Source organism: Bidens hawaiensis, unplaced genomic scaffold, assembly GCF_021521415.1.
Source record: "Bidens hawaiensis isolate Kalapana, Puna unplaced genomic scaffold, B.hawaiensis_p1.1 tig00022500_1, whole genome shotgun sequence".
Lineage (NCBI taxonomy): Eukaryota > Viridiplantae > Streptophyta > Magnoliopsida > Asterales > Asteraceae > Bidens > Bidens hawaiensis.
The window spans coordinates 147,050-163,088 of record NW_027493500.1 but is presented as its reverse complement, the minus strand read 5'-3'; the positions used below and the strand labels follow the sequence as shown (position 1 = coordinate 163,088).

The window sequence follows — 16,039 nt, the reverse complement described above, 5'->3', positions numbered from 1 at the left end:
AAATAACTCACATATCAAAGTCCAGCAATAAATACGTACAAGTATGTGTGTGACCAACAACTGATTATAACTACATTTATGGCACCAACTGCGAAAGGACATGGAACGATGACTCTAAATCTTTTGTTAAATTCCAACCCAAAGTGTACATTATAACTTAGAAAAAAGGGTAACAATATATTGGTCTTACAAAAAGGAGTTTATAATATGCCATACATCCTCCTACCCTTCTGTCTGTTTACTTTGAACTTTATCCCGTCCACTCCATAATGGAAACCATTTTTCCTGTTATTTTCACCCTCCTCTTCTTCCAAACACTTGGCACAAGCACTATTACCGCTTCCTCAAATGTTACATGTATCCAAATGGAGAGGGAATCCCTTCTTCAATTCAAACAAGCCCTTACAGACTCACATCATCGTCTGTCAACATGGGGCGGATTAGAATGCTGTGAATGGCATGGAGTCGGGTGTGATAGTCGAAATGGCCATGTTGTCAAACTTGATCTTCGATCTCCTGGGGATTTAAGGTTCGATTATTGGCTAGGAGATAAGTTGAGTCATTCGTTACAGAACTTGAAGCATTTGCGTTATTTGGACCTGAGCATGAACAATTTCATAGGAAACATTCCTGAATTCTTAGGATCGTTTGAAAGTTTGGAATACCTTAATTTTTCACGTTCAAGTTTTTCTGGAAAAGGTGCCTCATCATCTAGGAAATCTCTCAAGGTTACAATATCTTGGTTTTAAGAATTTTTTTGTAGATTATGATGATCATCAGAAAATTTCCGGTTATAGTAAATTCCTACAAGTGCCAATCATCGATGATTTGGGATGGGTGTCTTCGCTATCATCATTAAGGTATTTGGATTTATCAGGTATACCCGTAGGTAACCATACTGATTGGCTCCATCCAGTTAACATGCTCCCTTCTTTGCTTACATTAAACCTGGCATGGTCTGATCTCAATTATATCCCTACCATTAAATTTGCCAATTTCACGTCTCTTAGTTCCCTCGACCTCTCTTTGAATCACATCAATTCCAGCATTCCTGCATGGTTATCAAACCTTACTGGCCTCATGCATCTAAACCTTCAAAGAAACCAAATCCATGGTAAAGTTCCTGAATTTGTTGGATGTTTCGACGCTCTTACTTCCATCGACCTCTCAAGAAACTCCTTTAAAACTTCGATTCCAAATCTGTTATTTAATCTGAGCAGCCTTGTTCGTGGAACATGTTTTCAGGTCATATTCCCATGGCAACTTTCAAAGCTCAATAGTCTAGATCTCTCCGACAATGTTGGAAATATGGACCGGTTATGACCCGTAAGAGTTACACCTTGGGTAACGAGCAAAATCCGCTTAAAGTAGTTAACCGGCATTGACGACTAATTAACGGGATTATTATTTTTACAATTTATAATTAATAATATCCTAAAGTTTATTTATTGGATAAATAAACATGGACCGGACTTTTAACGAGTTAGACTTTTGGGGTTGATTAATATTTATTAGCTAAAGATTATATGATAATATATATTAATAAATATTTAATAATAAGGCCCATGTCTCTCGTTTGTGTATTTAAAATCTCCAAAGGGTTTGGAGTTTGTACACAGGCAGCCGCAAAACAAATACAATATTGGTTTTTCACGGCAACAGACTACAACAGCCGTAAGCTGCCACAAGCTCATCTCCGGCCACCGCAGCTGTCAAACACGTCACCGGCCATCGCCGCAGGCGTGACGCACCACCTGCTGTTATTGTTCGCTGCTGTCCCGAACCCCGTTAGCCGCTGCCGTCGCTTCCGTACTACACCGACGCCGCCCCGTCACTCGTTTCGTCACCTAGCGCCGCTCGTTAACTCTCGGTGTCTCAACCGGTTATTCATTAACCGAGGTAAAATTAAATGTTGTCGGTTTTGGTTTATATTTAATTTGACTGTTCGTTTCGTACTCGTATCGTATGTAACCGGATCCTGTATGGTTCCGTTAAATGGTGATTACTCGTTTTGTATTCCGCTACGTATTCATTTATTAATTTGATTAATAATTATGAAACAAATTAAAACCGGGTTTAACTGTTAAACCGTTGACTGATCACCACAAGAACCTAACAGTGGTATCAGAGCCTTGGTTACAACATACGAGTCGAATCCGGTCTTTTCACCGGATCTACATCATAAACTTCAAGCTAGTTGAAGTTTTTGATCTAGATAGTTTTTTGAGCAATCTTGGTTTGGTCAATTTTTATTTATTTTATTTGACCAAAATATTGCTCAATTTTATCTTTTATTGAATATGTAAATCTGCCCGACCTTGTGTGATTGGTTGTTTGATTTTGGCCATATGGATGGTTCAGAGTTGTATTTATTTTTCGGTTTTATTTTATGGTTTTTTGGCCACCTTGATGGTTCAAAATTGTAATAGATAGGGTTTGGTTTTTCATTATATGTATTTTTAAATATTGTAATGAAGAAGACCCGAAGGAAAACCGAGGACGAGCTCGTGGAGTTCTTGAAGTCAGTGGGAGTTAGCAAAGATGACCGGATGCACCAGGAGTCCATCCTTGTGGTTGTTTGTGTTGTGACCCCTTGACCCGATTGGTTTTGCTAATATGCTCTAGCAAGACCAATCACCTTTTGGCCATTTAATATTTACATATTCTTGTTTGCTATTGTGGTTGCTTGCTTGATTATAATAGGTTATGATACCACCAACCTAATACCAAATATATTAAAATAAATTTTCATTAACCATTTGAGTTTTTGCAAAATTAAACTAAATTTGATTTTCCAAAACCTTATAACTTAATAGTTTAACTATTAACTTAAAATTGGTTAGTCATATCGCGACAAACTTAGTTTTAATAGGTTATTTAAAACTAAGTGTCCTGAGAGATGAAAGGGTTCATCTAGTTTTCCCGATTAATACAGTAAAACTGGACTTTTACTTTATTCGGTAAATTCTAAAATTAATCCCAATTTTAAAAGCAATAGTTAATGTCATCCTACTATAAGCCACACTTGAGGCATACTGCGAAATTTCGAGTGTTTGGAGCTAAAGCACCGCACTTGTTTTCTAGCTTATTCCTTCAAGGTGAAAGGATTTCGTTGACACATCCGACCCTTTCACACGTGTCTGTACTAGGGTGACTATTACTTTACTCTTCTGTTACGCGCTACAGCTGTCTGAATACTAAGGTGGGCATAGATGAGGCTAAGCGTATCTACTTAGGCAATTGTTGTCTTAATAGGCCTCATAACCGAGAGTTGTGCTGCAATCGTTGTCAATATGCCTAACCACTTACTAATGTTGTGTGCTACAGCTGCCATTACTAACTGGAAGCCAGATTCTCAAATCCCTATTTTATTAATGTTAATTGGGTCATTAATAATAGGATTACAACGTCGAAAATACTAATTAAATTTACTTTTACTTTTTAATCAGATGTCATCAAACGAAAACTCACCCTACGACCTTAAGTCTATCCTTGAGAAGGATAAACTGAACGGTTCAAACTTCATCAAATGGCACCGCAACTTGAGACTTGTTCTCACCATGGCAAAGTGCCTGTATGTTCTCGATGAACCTGTTCCAGCCGAGCCTGAAAACAACACAACCGCTGCTCGAAAAGCTCTTGACAAGCATAGGGATGACTCGACTGATGTCTCCTATATTATGCTAGCCACCATGACTTCTGAGCTCGATAAGGGATTAGAAGACTTTGGTGCCTATGAGATCCTGGAACAACTCAAGGGCATGTTCCAGGAACATGCCCGTCAGGAACGGTTCGATACCATGAAACAACTAATTAGTTGCAAGATGGCAGAAGGGTATCCTGTCAGTGCACATGTTCTTATGATGAAGGGGCACATCGATCAGCTTAAGAAACTTGATTATCCCCTGCCTGATGAGATGGCAGCGGATTTCATCCTCAACTCTCTCCCCAGCTCTTACGACCAGTTTGTAATGAATTTCAACATGAACGGCGGGGTAAAGACAGTGCCGGAGCTGCACAACATGCTCAAAACGGTTGAGATGAACATTCCTTCTAGGACCAATCAAGTTCTAATGATCCGATCTGCTGGTATAAAGAAGCCTAAACCCAAGAATCAGGGTTATAAGGGAAAAGGCAAGAAGAAAGTTACTGTTGCTGCCAAAGCTGCCACCAACACTAACAAGAAAGTTGCAAAGGCACCACCGCCGCCTCCTGAGGAGCGCCAGTGCTACAAGTGCAACAAGATGGGGCACTAGATGCGTAACTGCCCCGAGCATCTAGCTGAGATAGCAAAGAAGAAGGCCAATGGTGAAGGCACTTCTCGAGGTATTTCCATACACGTTATTGAATTTTTCACTGTCTCTAGCAATACGTGGGTATTTGATACTGGATGTGGTTTCCACATTGTTAATTTCTTGCAGGAGCCTGAGAAGTGGAAGAAACTGAATAAAGGCAACATGGAACTCATCGTTGGAGATGGGAAGAGAGTACCAGTTCTGGCAACTGGAGTTTTTCATTTTACTTGTCCATCTGGCCTAGTTTTTCCTTTGAATAATTGTTTGTATGCTCCTGGTTTGACCAGAAACATCATTTCATTTTCATTGTTGCTTGAACAAGGTTTTAAGTACGTTTTTAATGGCATGGCTATTTCTGCTTACTTAAATGATATCTTTTATTTTGAGGCTAAGCTCGAAATGGTATTTATGAGATTGATGTTCAACCAGATAATAACGTATATCATCTTTCAAAACGTATCAAGACTAGCATCAATGATACTTTTCTATGGCATTGCCGACTTGGCCACATAAGCAAGGCAAGAGTTAAAAGACTCCAATCCGAATGGATTATTGAATCCACTGGACCGTACTCGTTTGATGATTGCGAATCTTGCTTAGCTGGAAAACTCGCCAAAGACTCCTTCACTCATAAAAGTGAACGAGCAAGTGATCTGTTAGGACTCATACATTCTGATGTATGTGGACCTTTCAGAACCATGACTAGAAACCATGAAAGATACTTCGTTTCCTTTATCAACGATTATAGTCGATACGCATATGTGTATCTTATGAAACACAAGCACAAAACTTTTGAAAGGTTCAAAGAGTTTCAAAACGAAGTGGAAAAACAACTTGGTAAAACCATTAAAATGCTTCGATCAGATTGAGGTGGAGAGTATCTCAGCTCAGAGTTCATCACTCATCTAAAAGAGTATGGAATTGTTTCACAGCTCACTCCACCTGTCACACCCCAACATAATGGCGTGAGCGAGAGGAGAAATCAAACTTTGCTAAACATGGTTCGATCGATGATGTGTAGAACTAACTTGCCTCACTCCTTTTGGGGTTACGCCCTTATGACCGCCGCCCGCATTGTCAATCTAGCTCCAACTAAGAAGATAGACAAAACCCAATATGAGATATGGCACAAGGGAAAGAAGCCCAAATTGTCTTACCTTAGAGTATGTGGATGTGATGCTTACATCTCAAGTGAGTCTGATGACAAACTTGATCCCTGCGGCGTAAAAGTTGTTTTCGTCGGATACTATAACCAAAGCGGTTATTACTTCTTTCATCCTGATACAAATACGATTTCTATCAAGAGGAAATGCCACTTCCTTGAGAAGAAATTTCTCAATCGAGAAATTGGAGATAACATTGTCGATCTTGATGAATATCAAGAACCACAAACAACCGCTGAGGAAGTTGGAGCGTCTGATCAACAAGTTGTTGTTGCTGATACATCAGACGTTAACACGAGCGTTCGCAGAAGTAGTAGGACTCCCGTACCAAATTCTAGATACTTATGGCATCTAGATGGTCCCGAAGTCTTATTAGTAGCCGAGTCTGGCGAAGAGCCTACTAACTACAAATCTGCTATCTTGGATCCGGAATCCGAGAAATGGCAAGATGCCATGAACGCCGAGATGCAATCCATACAGGATAACCAATTTTGGAACTTGGTTGAGCTACCCCCGATAGTCAGGCAGTAGGGAGCAAATGGATTTTCAAGAGAAAACCCGACATGCATGGAAATGTGCAAACCTATAAGGCACGGCTAGTCGCGAAAGGTTTTACTCAAACTCAAGGTGTTGACTATGATGAAACCTTCTCGCCCGTTGCTATGACTAAGTCAATAAGGATATTACTTGCCATTGCTGCATATTATGACTATGAGATATGGCAAATGGATGTCAAAACTGCTTTCCTTAATGGACATCTTTCTGAAGATGTCTATATGGTTCAGCCTGAAGGTTTTGTCGATCCAAAATATCCTAATAGGGTTTGCAAATTGAATAAGTCCATTTATGGACTTAAGCAAGCATCTCGAAGCTGGAATCTTCACTTTGATGAGAAGATCAAAGAGTTTGGTTTTTTAAAAAATGAAGATGAGCCTTGTGTTTATAGAAAGGCTAGTGGTAGCACTATATCATTCCTCATCTTGTATGTGGATGATATACTGATCATTGGAAACAACATTCCTATGCTTAAGGAAGTTAAGCACTAGTTGAAATCTTGTTTTGCAATGAAAAATCTTGGAGAAGCCGCATATATTCTGGGAATAAAGATCTATAGAGATATATCTAAGCGGATTCTAGGGCTAAGTCAAAGTACTTACATAGACAAAGTAATGGCACGCTTCTCAATGGAAAACTCCAAGAAAGGAGCTGTTCCAATGACTAAAGGAACCGTGGTGAGCAAATCACAATCTCCGGCAACGGACATTGAGTCTGAGCATATGCAAGAAATTCCATATGCTTCTGCGGTTGGCTCTATCATGTATGCTATGTTGTGTACTAGACCAGACGTCTCGTATGTCTTAAGCATGACCAGTCGTTTTCAACAGAGTCCTGGCATGCATTGGACTGCTGTAAAGAATATTCTAAGGTACTTGAATAGGACCAAAGATATGTTCTTGGTGTTTAGGGGATTGGAAGAGGAACTCACTGTAAGGTGTTACACTGATGCTAGCTTCCAGACTGACCGAGATGATTCTCGCTCACAGTCAGGTTTCGTTTTTACTCTAAATGGAGGAGCTATTTATTGGAAGAGCTCCAAGCAGAGTGTAGTGGCGGATTCTACCACCGAATCCGAATATATAGCTGCATCAGATACTGCTAAAGAGGCTACTTGGATGAAGAAGTTCATCACCTATCTCGATGTGGTTCCGAGTATTCGCAAACCAATCGAGATGTTCTGTGAAAACACAGGTGCTATTGCTCAGGCCAAAGAGCCCAAATCTCATCACAGAGCCAAGCACATTCTAAGGAAGTTCCACCTCATACGGGAGATACTGGAACGAGGTGACATCATAATAAACAAAGTAGACATAGATCAAAACCTAGCAGACCCGTTCACTAAGCCGATGACTCAGGACAAGCATGACTAACACAGGGATGCTATCGGTCTTAGATTAGCTAGTAATTTGTTTTGATTTAGTATTTGGATGTATGAACATTTAAACAGTTATACTTTTAAGTTCACTTTTGATTTAATGGTTAAATGCAAATGTTGAATACTATAACTGTGTTCGTTTTAATACGTTTAATCCATGAATATTGTATTCTAAATTATCCGTAGTCGGTCAGACTCGTGGGAGCGATTCTGAATTAAGACTATTCTGACTTTGGACTCAAATGGTTGACTTCCAAACTCACAGACCTCATTATGAATGACGTTGGATGTAACTCGCATCAAATCATCTTCATGGATCTTAGTCATAAGATGCATTTGATATTAGTATGCTCATTTAGTATCCTTAGACCTGAGATACATATTAGAACTTTCGTTTACTAAAGGTATTCTTTGATCACTGTCAAACGTTGTCACGTAACTGCCAGTCATAAAGGCATTGGTTGGGAGTATTCTAAAGTTCAGTGGGAGTTGTATGTAATCAAGATGGGATTCTGTACTCTTACATGAAATGTAACAGTTAGACATTATGGCGCCTTCGTTGATTCAAACTAGTAAAGTGTGAGGCCTCACCCAAATTTACTGTGTGTTTGATTGGACCACTTTGACTTGAGAACGAAAACGATAATGGTTGAATGCCATATGAGATTGATCTGATCCATGTCTCATTGTTCAATTGATGTCTTATACGGAAAGGATAGATGACAACGATTACTATAATTTTCATTATCTTGCAATAGTGTATTCCAAGATCCTTTGGTTAATGAATTCATAATGTCATAACCTGTTGGGGGCAGCCATGTGTAGCTAGAGCACCGCTGGTTGTCAGCGTTGAGAAACTTAACCGAATCCGTCCAAGTGGGAGGCTGTTGGAAATATGGACCGGCCCGCTTAAGTCAACGCGGCTGACCGGGTTATGACCTGTAAGAGTTACACCTTGGGTAACGAGCAAAATCCGCTTAAAGTAGTTAACCGGCATTGACGACTAATTAACGGGATTATTATTTATACTATTTATAATTAATAATATCCTAAAGTTTATTTATTGGATAAATAAACATGGACCGGACTTTTAAGGAGTTAGACTTTTGGGCTTGATTAATATTTATTAGCTAAAGATTATATGATAATATATATTAATAAATATTTAATAATAAGGCCCATGTCTCTCGTTTGTGTATTTAAAATCTCCAAAGGGTTTGGAGTTTGTACACAGGCAGCCGCAAAACAAATACAATATTGGTTTTTCACGGCATCAAACTACAACAGCCGTAAGCAACCGCAAGCTCCCGCAAGCTCATCTCCGGCCACCGCAGCTGTCAAACACGTCACCGGCCATCGCCGCAGGCGTGACGCACCACCTGCTGTTATTGTTCTCTGCTGTCCCGAACCCCGTTAGCCGCTGCTGTCGCTGCCGTAGTGCACCGACGCCGCCCCGTCACTCGTTTCGTCACCTAGCGCCGCTCGTTAACTCTCGGTGTCTCAACCGGTTATTCATTAACCGAGGTAAAATTAAATATTGTTGGTTTTGGTTTATATTTAATTTGACTGTTCGTTTCGTACTCATATCGTATGTAACCGGATCCTGTACGATTCCGTTAAATGGTGATTACTCGTTTCGTATTCCGCTGCGTATTCATTTATGAATTTGATTAATAATTATGAAACAAATTAAAACCGGGTTTAACTGTTAAACCGTTGACTGATCACCACAGGAACCCAACAGACAATTCATTGGTTGGGGCTCTTTCTGAAACTCACTTCACAAAGTTAAAGAATCTAATTCATTTAGACTTGTCATGGAATTCGTTAGCATTGAATTTCAGCACTCAATGGATTCCTCCCTTCCAGCTGCAGACATTGAAGGCTGGTTCCTGCAACATCGGACCCCACTTCCCGAATTGGCTTCAAACACAAACAAATCTGCAGTGGTTAGATCTTTCTAACTCGAGTGTTAGAGATACAATCCCTGAGAGTCTTTCACAACTTTCAAAGCTCAAGAGTCTAGATCTCTCCTACAATTCATTGGTTGGGGTTCTTTCTGAAGCTCACTTCACAAAGCTAAAGAATCTAATTCATTTAGAGTTGTCGTGGAGTTCTTTTTCTTTGAATTTCAGCTCTCAGTGGATCCCCCCTTTCCAGCTGCAGACATTTCAGGCAGGTTCCTGCAACATTGGACCCCACTTCCCGAATTGGCTTCAAACACAGACAAATATTCAGAGATTAGATCTTTCTAACTCAAGTTTTAGAGATACGATACCTGAGTGGTTTGAGAAAATCTTGAATCATATTGATTACTTGGATTTGTCCAATAACAAGATCGGTGGCAAACTACCACGGTTTGATTTCAATCGTAGTAACCAAATTGAGTACCGGACCTTGAGGATGAACTCGAACAAATTTGAGGGATCACTAGCTAAATTCCCATCTAATGTATATATTTTGAATCTCTCCGATAACTTACTGGAAATTTTCCTCAAACTGATGAAACAATGAATCCAAGTCTGCAAGTTGTTAATCTCTCAAACAACCGTTTCACAAGAATCATTCCAGTACACTTATGCAAACTTTCAAGCATTTGGGTTTTGGATTTATCACAAAAAAACGTTTACCGGACGGCTTCCTGGGTGTTTAGGGAATCTGATTTGGTTGCAAGCTTGGATCTTTCAAACAACACCAACCGGTTATGTTCCAAGTTCATTGGGTTCTCTTACAAAACTCGAGTCATTGCACTTGCACAACAATAAATTTGAGGGGAATCTACCGCTATCTTTTAAGAATTTGACAGGGTTGGTCACAATGGATATAGGGAATAATTATTTTGTGGGCAGTATCCCTTTCTGGATTGGAGAAAACCTATCAAGCCTCAGAATCTTGAACCTCGAATCAAATAAGTTTACGGGTAAGATTCCACTGCAACTTTGTCAACTCAACGCTCTTCAACTATTAAACTTGGCACAAAATAATATAAGTGGGACGATTCCTCGTTGCGTCAGTAATTTAAGTGGTATGATGATCACCAATCCAGTTGACTTGATAGGATCCTATACAGCTAGTTACTATGTAGAGAACATTTTGGCTTCCATGAAGGGAATTCAGCTGGTGTACACCACGACAATAAGGTTTCTCACATCCTTAGATCTCTCTAGCAACAACATTACAGGTGTAATTCCAGATTCTTTGATGAACCTTGTGGGATTGAAGAACTTGAATCTTTCAAGAAACCAACTCAACGGACAGATTCCAATGATGATAGGAAACCTAAGTCAAATGGAATCTTTAGATTTGTCAATGAACATGTTGTATGGTCGGATTCCTCAAAGTTTAACTTGCTTGAACTTTCTAAGCTACTTGAACCTATCGCACAACAACTTATCTGGTGAAATCCCGATTGGAAATCAGCTCCAGACTCTTGCAGACCCATATATCTATGAAGGGAATGAGGGACTATGTGGGCCACCAGTATCAAGGAGCTGCAAAGGAAGCATTTCAACACATAATCATGTTGGTGAACATGATGATCAAGATGATGAAGGCATGTGGTATTATGGTGGCATGGGATCGGGTTTCTTTGCAGGATTCGTGGGACTAGTTTGTAGCTTGTACTTCATCAAGACTTGGAGGCTGTCTTACTTCAATATTCTTGAGAGTGTTTGCGGTTGGCTAACTGTGTTACTTTTACTGAATCTTGCTCGGCTAAAGAGGAAGTGTTTCTCGTGATTCACAGACATATCACATGATTGTCAAAAGCGATCGAGTTACTAACAATATTTCTTCATAACTACAGAACTATTTATTTCATAGCTGAAATATGTTGTTCAATGTTTATTGTTGTTAATATGTCGTTTTAAGAAAACTTTATCGCAGTCATGTTTGTATTATTACTTGTGTTTTAATTATCTGCCATGGCTGTATGGGATGCCATTAAGTCAACGTTCACCATTAATTGCAAGCATGTGCGAGGCCCACAAACTGCTGAAAGAACATGGAGCGATGACTAAATCAGCTATTATTATATTATATTTACCAGATTTTATGATATGTCATATAACCTCCATTGCATATGACTATGAACATCTTCTTACTCCAAAATGGAAACCAGTTTTATTGTTATTTTTACATTCCTGTACTTCTTGCAAAGGTTTGGCACATGTGGCAACACCATGATTATGTCTTCTTCAAATGTTACATGTATCGAAAGTGAGAGGCTGTCCCTTCTTGTATTCAAACAAAGCTGAATGCTGTGAATGGCATGGAGTTGGGTGTGACAGTCAAAATGGTCATATTGTCAAACTTGATCTACGAGCTCCAGTGTCTCCGGACGTGATAACGTTCGAAGGTATTATACAGCTTGAAGGTACGTTGAGTCACTCGTTAAAGAATTTGAAGCATTTGCGTTACTTGGACTTAAGCAGGAACGACTTCTTTGGAAACATTCCTAAATTCTTAGGATCTTTTAAACGTCTGGAATACCTTAATTTGTCAGGCACAAGTTTTGGAGGCGTAGTTCCTCATCATCTAGGAAATCTCTCAAGGTTGCAATATCTTGATCTTAGGAGAACTTTAGTCATGAGTAGCACCTATATGCATCATCGGACCTTTCCCAATAATTATCAAGAAGGACCAACAATGCATATCATGAAAGATAGGAGATGGGTGTCTTCATTATCGTCATTAACACACTTGGACTTATCAGGGATAATAATCGGTCAACATATTGATTGGTTCCATTCAATTAACATGCTCTCTTCTTTACTTACATTAAACCTGGCAGAGTGTGATATGAATATCCCTTCCATTGAATTTGTCAATTTTACATCTCTTAGTTCACTCGACCTCTCTTTCAATTACATAGATTCAACCTTTCCTGTCTGGTCATCAAACCTGACTAGTCTCGTGCATCTAAACCTTAATCATAACTACTTCCATGGTCAAATTCCTGATTTTCTTGGGTTTTTCAGTGGTCTTGCCTCCATCCACCTCTCGTATAATTATTTTGACACTTTGATGCCGGATTTGTTGTGTAATTTGAGCAGCCTCGTTCATCTAGACATTTCTGAAAACATGTTTTCTGGCCATATTCCTGCAACTATTGGACAACTCTTGAGGCTTGAAGAATTATATCTTTATTCTAATCAATTGAGTGGGAGCATTCCCTCAAGCCTTGGGAAACTTTCAAAGCTCAAGAATATAGATCTCTCTTCCAATTCATTGGTTGGGGTTCTCTCTGAAACTCACTTCACCATGCTAAACAATTTACATAATCTGATTTTGTCGTCGAATTCTTTAGTGTTGAATTTTAGCTCGCAATGGATCCCTCCATTCTAACTGCAGGTATTTTATGCAGGTTCATGCAACAATGGACCCCACTTCCCTAATTGGCTTCAAACACAAACAAATCTTCAAAGGATAGATCTTTTTAACTCAAGTATTAGAGATACAATACCAGAGTGGTTTGAGAACATTTTGTCTCATATTCTTGAGTTGGATTTGTCACATAACCAGATAGGTGGTAAATTACCACGAATTAATTTCCATAGTAGTAGCCAAATGGAGGACGGAATCCTGAAGTTGAACTCAAACAAATTTGAGGGATCAATGGCTATATTTCCGTCAAATGTGAAATTTTTGGATCTCTCAGATAACTTACTATCAGGAAATGTTCCGCAAACGGATGAAAAAATGAACCCACATCTCGAAGTTCTTAATCTCTCAAAAATCGTTTTGCGGGAAGCATTCCATTACACTTATGCAATATTTTTAGCATCTATGTTTTTGATTTATCACAAAATAACTTTTCTGGAAGGCTTCCTAGATGCTTAGGAAAGTTGACTACTTTGTTAGTGATAGATTTTGGAAATAACACCATAACTGGTGGTGTTCCAAGTTCATTGGGTTCTCTAAAGAATCTTTACTCGTTACACTTGCAAAACAACAAATTTTAGGGAGATATTCCCACATCCTTGCAAAAGTTGTCTCAAATAAACACTCTGGATATAGGGAACAATTTGTTCACAGGTACCATCCCTTTCTGGATGGAGAAAAGCTATTTAAGCTTAAACTTTTAAATCTCCAATCGAATAAGTTTATTGGCAAGATTCCGCTACGACTTTGTCAACTTAAATATCTTCGATATTTAAGCTTGGCACACAATAACATAACTGGGACAATCCCACATTGCTTCAAAAAGTTACGTGGTATGATTATGGCTGCTGATGACTATTCCATTATAGACTATGAAGAAAATATGTTGGCTTCCATGAAGGGAAGGCAGTTGTTGTACACCTAGACAATCTAGTTTCTTTCCTCTTTAGACCTCTCAAACAACAAAATTGTTGGAGAAATTCCTGACACTCTAACGTACCTTGTGGGGTTGAAGAATTTGAATCTTTCGGGAAACCTTCTAGAAGGACATATCCCAATGAGCATTGGAGATCTAAAGCAACTAGAATCTTTAGATTTATCTATGAAGAAGTTATCAGGTTGGATTCCCCAGAGTTTGACTAGATTGCATTTTCTGAGCTACTTGAACCAATCATTCAATAACTTATTTGGCCCAATTGCAGTTGGAAATCAGCTCCAAACTCTAAGTGATGCGTCTATTTCTAATAGCGCCAAAACTTGAAGACATCCACACATAGGCCGTTAATAGATTAGATGAAATAATATAGAATAAGTATAAAATCATATTTACATAAATGCTCAAATATAAATAACATAGTCATGAAAATATCGTTTAAAAGATAAACGAGATTTTTGGCGAAGTTAAGGTTTTGAAAATATTACACAAATTGTCATTGAATAGTTTGCATTCGGTCACGAAAATTCAAAACATAAAAGTGAAATCTCATGTGCATAATATTGTCATCGAAACATCTCACCAAATGAAAAGAAAATCGCAATATTTGTGAGACACGAATTTAATGTCGAAATATGTAAATCGCGTAGCGTATAATAGACTAAAATTGCAAATGAGGTCTTAACTAAGGCCGTTTTATTGTTTCTAAGAAATGTACATAATAACAAAGCATCGCGGTAACGCATTGCTAGGGAAAATATTTAAATAATTATTGAATGTAAATCTTGTAACCCAAATTGTTAAAGAAGTTTGTATATATAAAGTTATTATGATGAAAATAAATTATATAAAGTGATGATGCTTGCGATAATAAGAGGTAATAGTCGCGTAAATCATTATTGAACAAAATTCAGGTCATAATATGAAGCATAAAGTATTTATAAATGCGTCCCAAAAAGTTTCGTAAAGGCAAGGTCATTGAGTTTATGCAAAATGATGAAAGTTGTAATTTGTTATTGAATAAAACTTACATTCAACATTCAGAATGAAACCTCGTATTTATAAAGTTATTAAGAGATTTATCACCTTAGGTGACAATATTTAAAGCCTTGAAATCACCTATATAATCGTTTAATAATCTTTGAAAGCAAATCCTCATAATCAATTTTTTGTTATCATGACGATACCATATATATATATATATATATATATATATATATATATATATATATATATACATATATATATATATATATATTTAGAGTTTTTAATTTAAAAGTGATTATTTGAACACATGAGGTTGTTATAAATACACTAGTTGTATATATATAAATAAATAAAAGAAAAAAATTTAGGGAAAAACGAAACTTGCATATGTAGGGTGGGGTTTTAGGCTTCGTATGGTGAAGGGTTTGGAATTTTTGTGGTAAGTGAGAGTGATTAGGTCGGCTTGGATAGTTGAGTTTTCTTGAATTGAATCGATGGGGTTTGTTGAGTTTTGATCGTTTGAGTGGGTTAGGCTTAGCTGATTTGTGTAAGTAGTGGTTGGGCTAATAGGTGAGGTTTGGCTTATTTGAGCTCAGGTTAAGTTGATGGGTTGGATAATTTTGATCTTGGCTAGTTTGGGTTGAGATTTGGTTTATACATGTATTTTGTAAGGAGTGTTTAGGTTGTTATTTTGATATCAAACTCTATGGTTGGATGGGAACGGTGTGGCGATATGGTTTGTGACTCGACATAGCATGGGTCGGGGGGTTTTGAGTCATAGTTGGGTAAACTTTGGTTGTATTTGTTCAAAGCATTCGTGAGTGTGTTTGTCGGTGTCTTTGAAGTATTTGGATGGTGAGTTTGATAGGTTTTCGTGGCGTAGAAGTGTCAGTAGTTAGGGCCTTTTGTTGGGTTGATTTTTTTTGTATATCTTGGACTTGCATGGGGTTTGAGTAGGTGAGGATATACTTTTGGATGTTTAGGTTTCGTTCATATTGAGGAAAGACTTGAGTACGTGGGAAAGCTTTTGTAGTGGAATGATGGATGATTTTGAGGCGGTAATTTGAGAGGGAATACGGGTGTTTGGAAACTTGGGGTTGTGTTTAGGGAGATTTTTGAATAATAACAAGTATTAATTTGAAATTATCATAATTTATAAATAATGTTTGAAACATCCATGAAAATTTTGATTATAAAAATTACAAGTTAATATATATATATATATATATATATATATATATATATATTATATAAATAGAATTTTTGAGATCCGAGCGTGTGAATCACACAAATTTTTTTATAAAGATTACAATAATATTTTTTGCTTATGAGGAAATTTAAAATA

At 37.9% G+C, this 16,039-nt stretch overlaps 1 pseudogene; it reads left to right on the top strand.

Moving 5' to 3' along the window:
- LOC143565637 (receptor-like protein EIX2) lies at positions 1–11,199 on the top strand (annotated as a pseudogene).
- Positions 11,200–16,039: the final 4,840 nt, after the last annotated feature.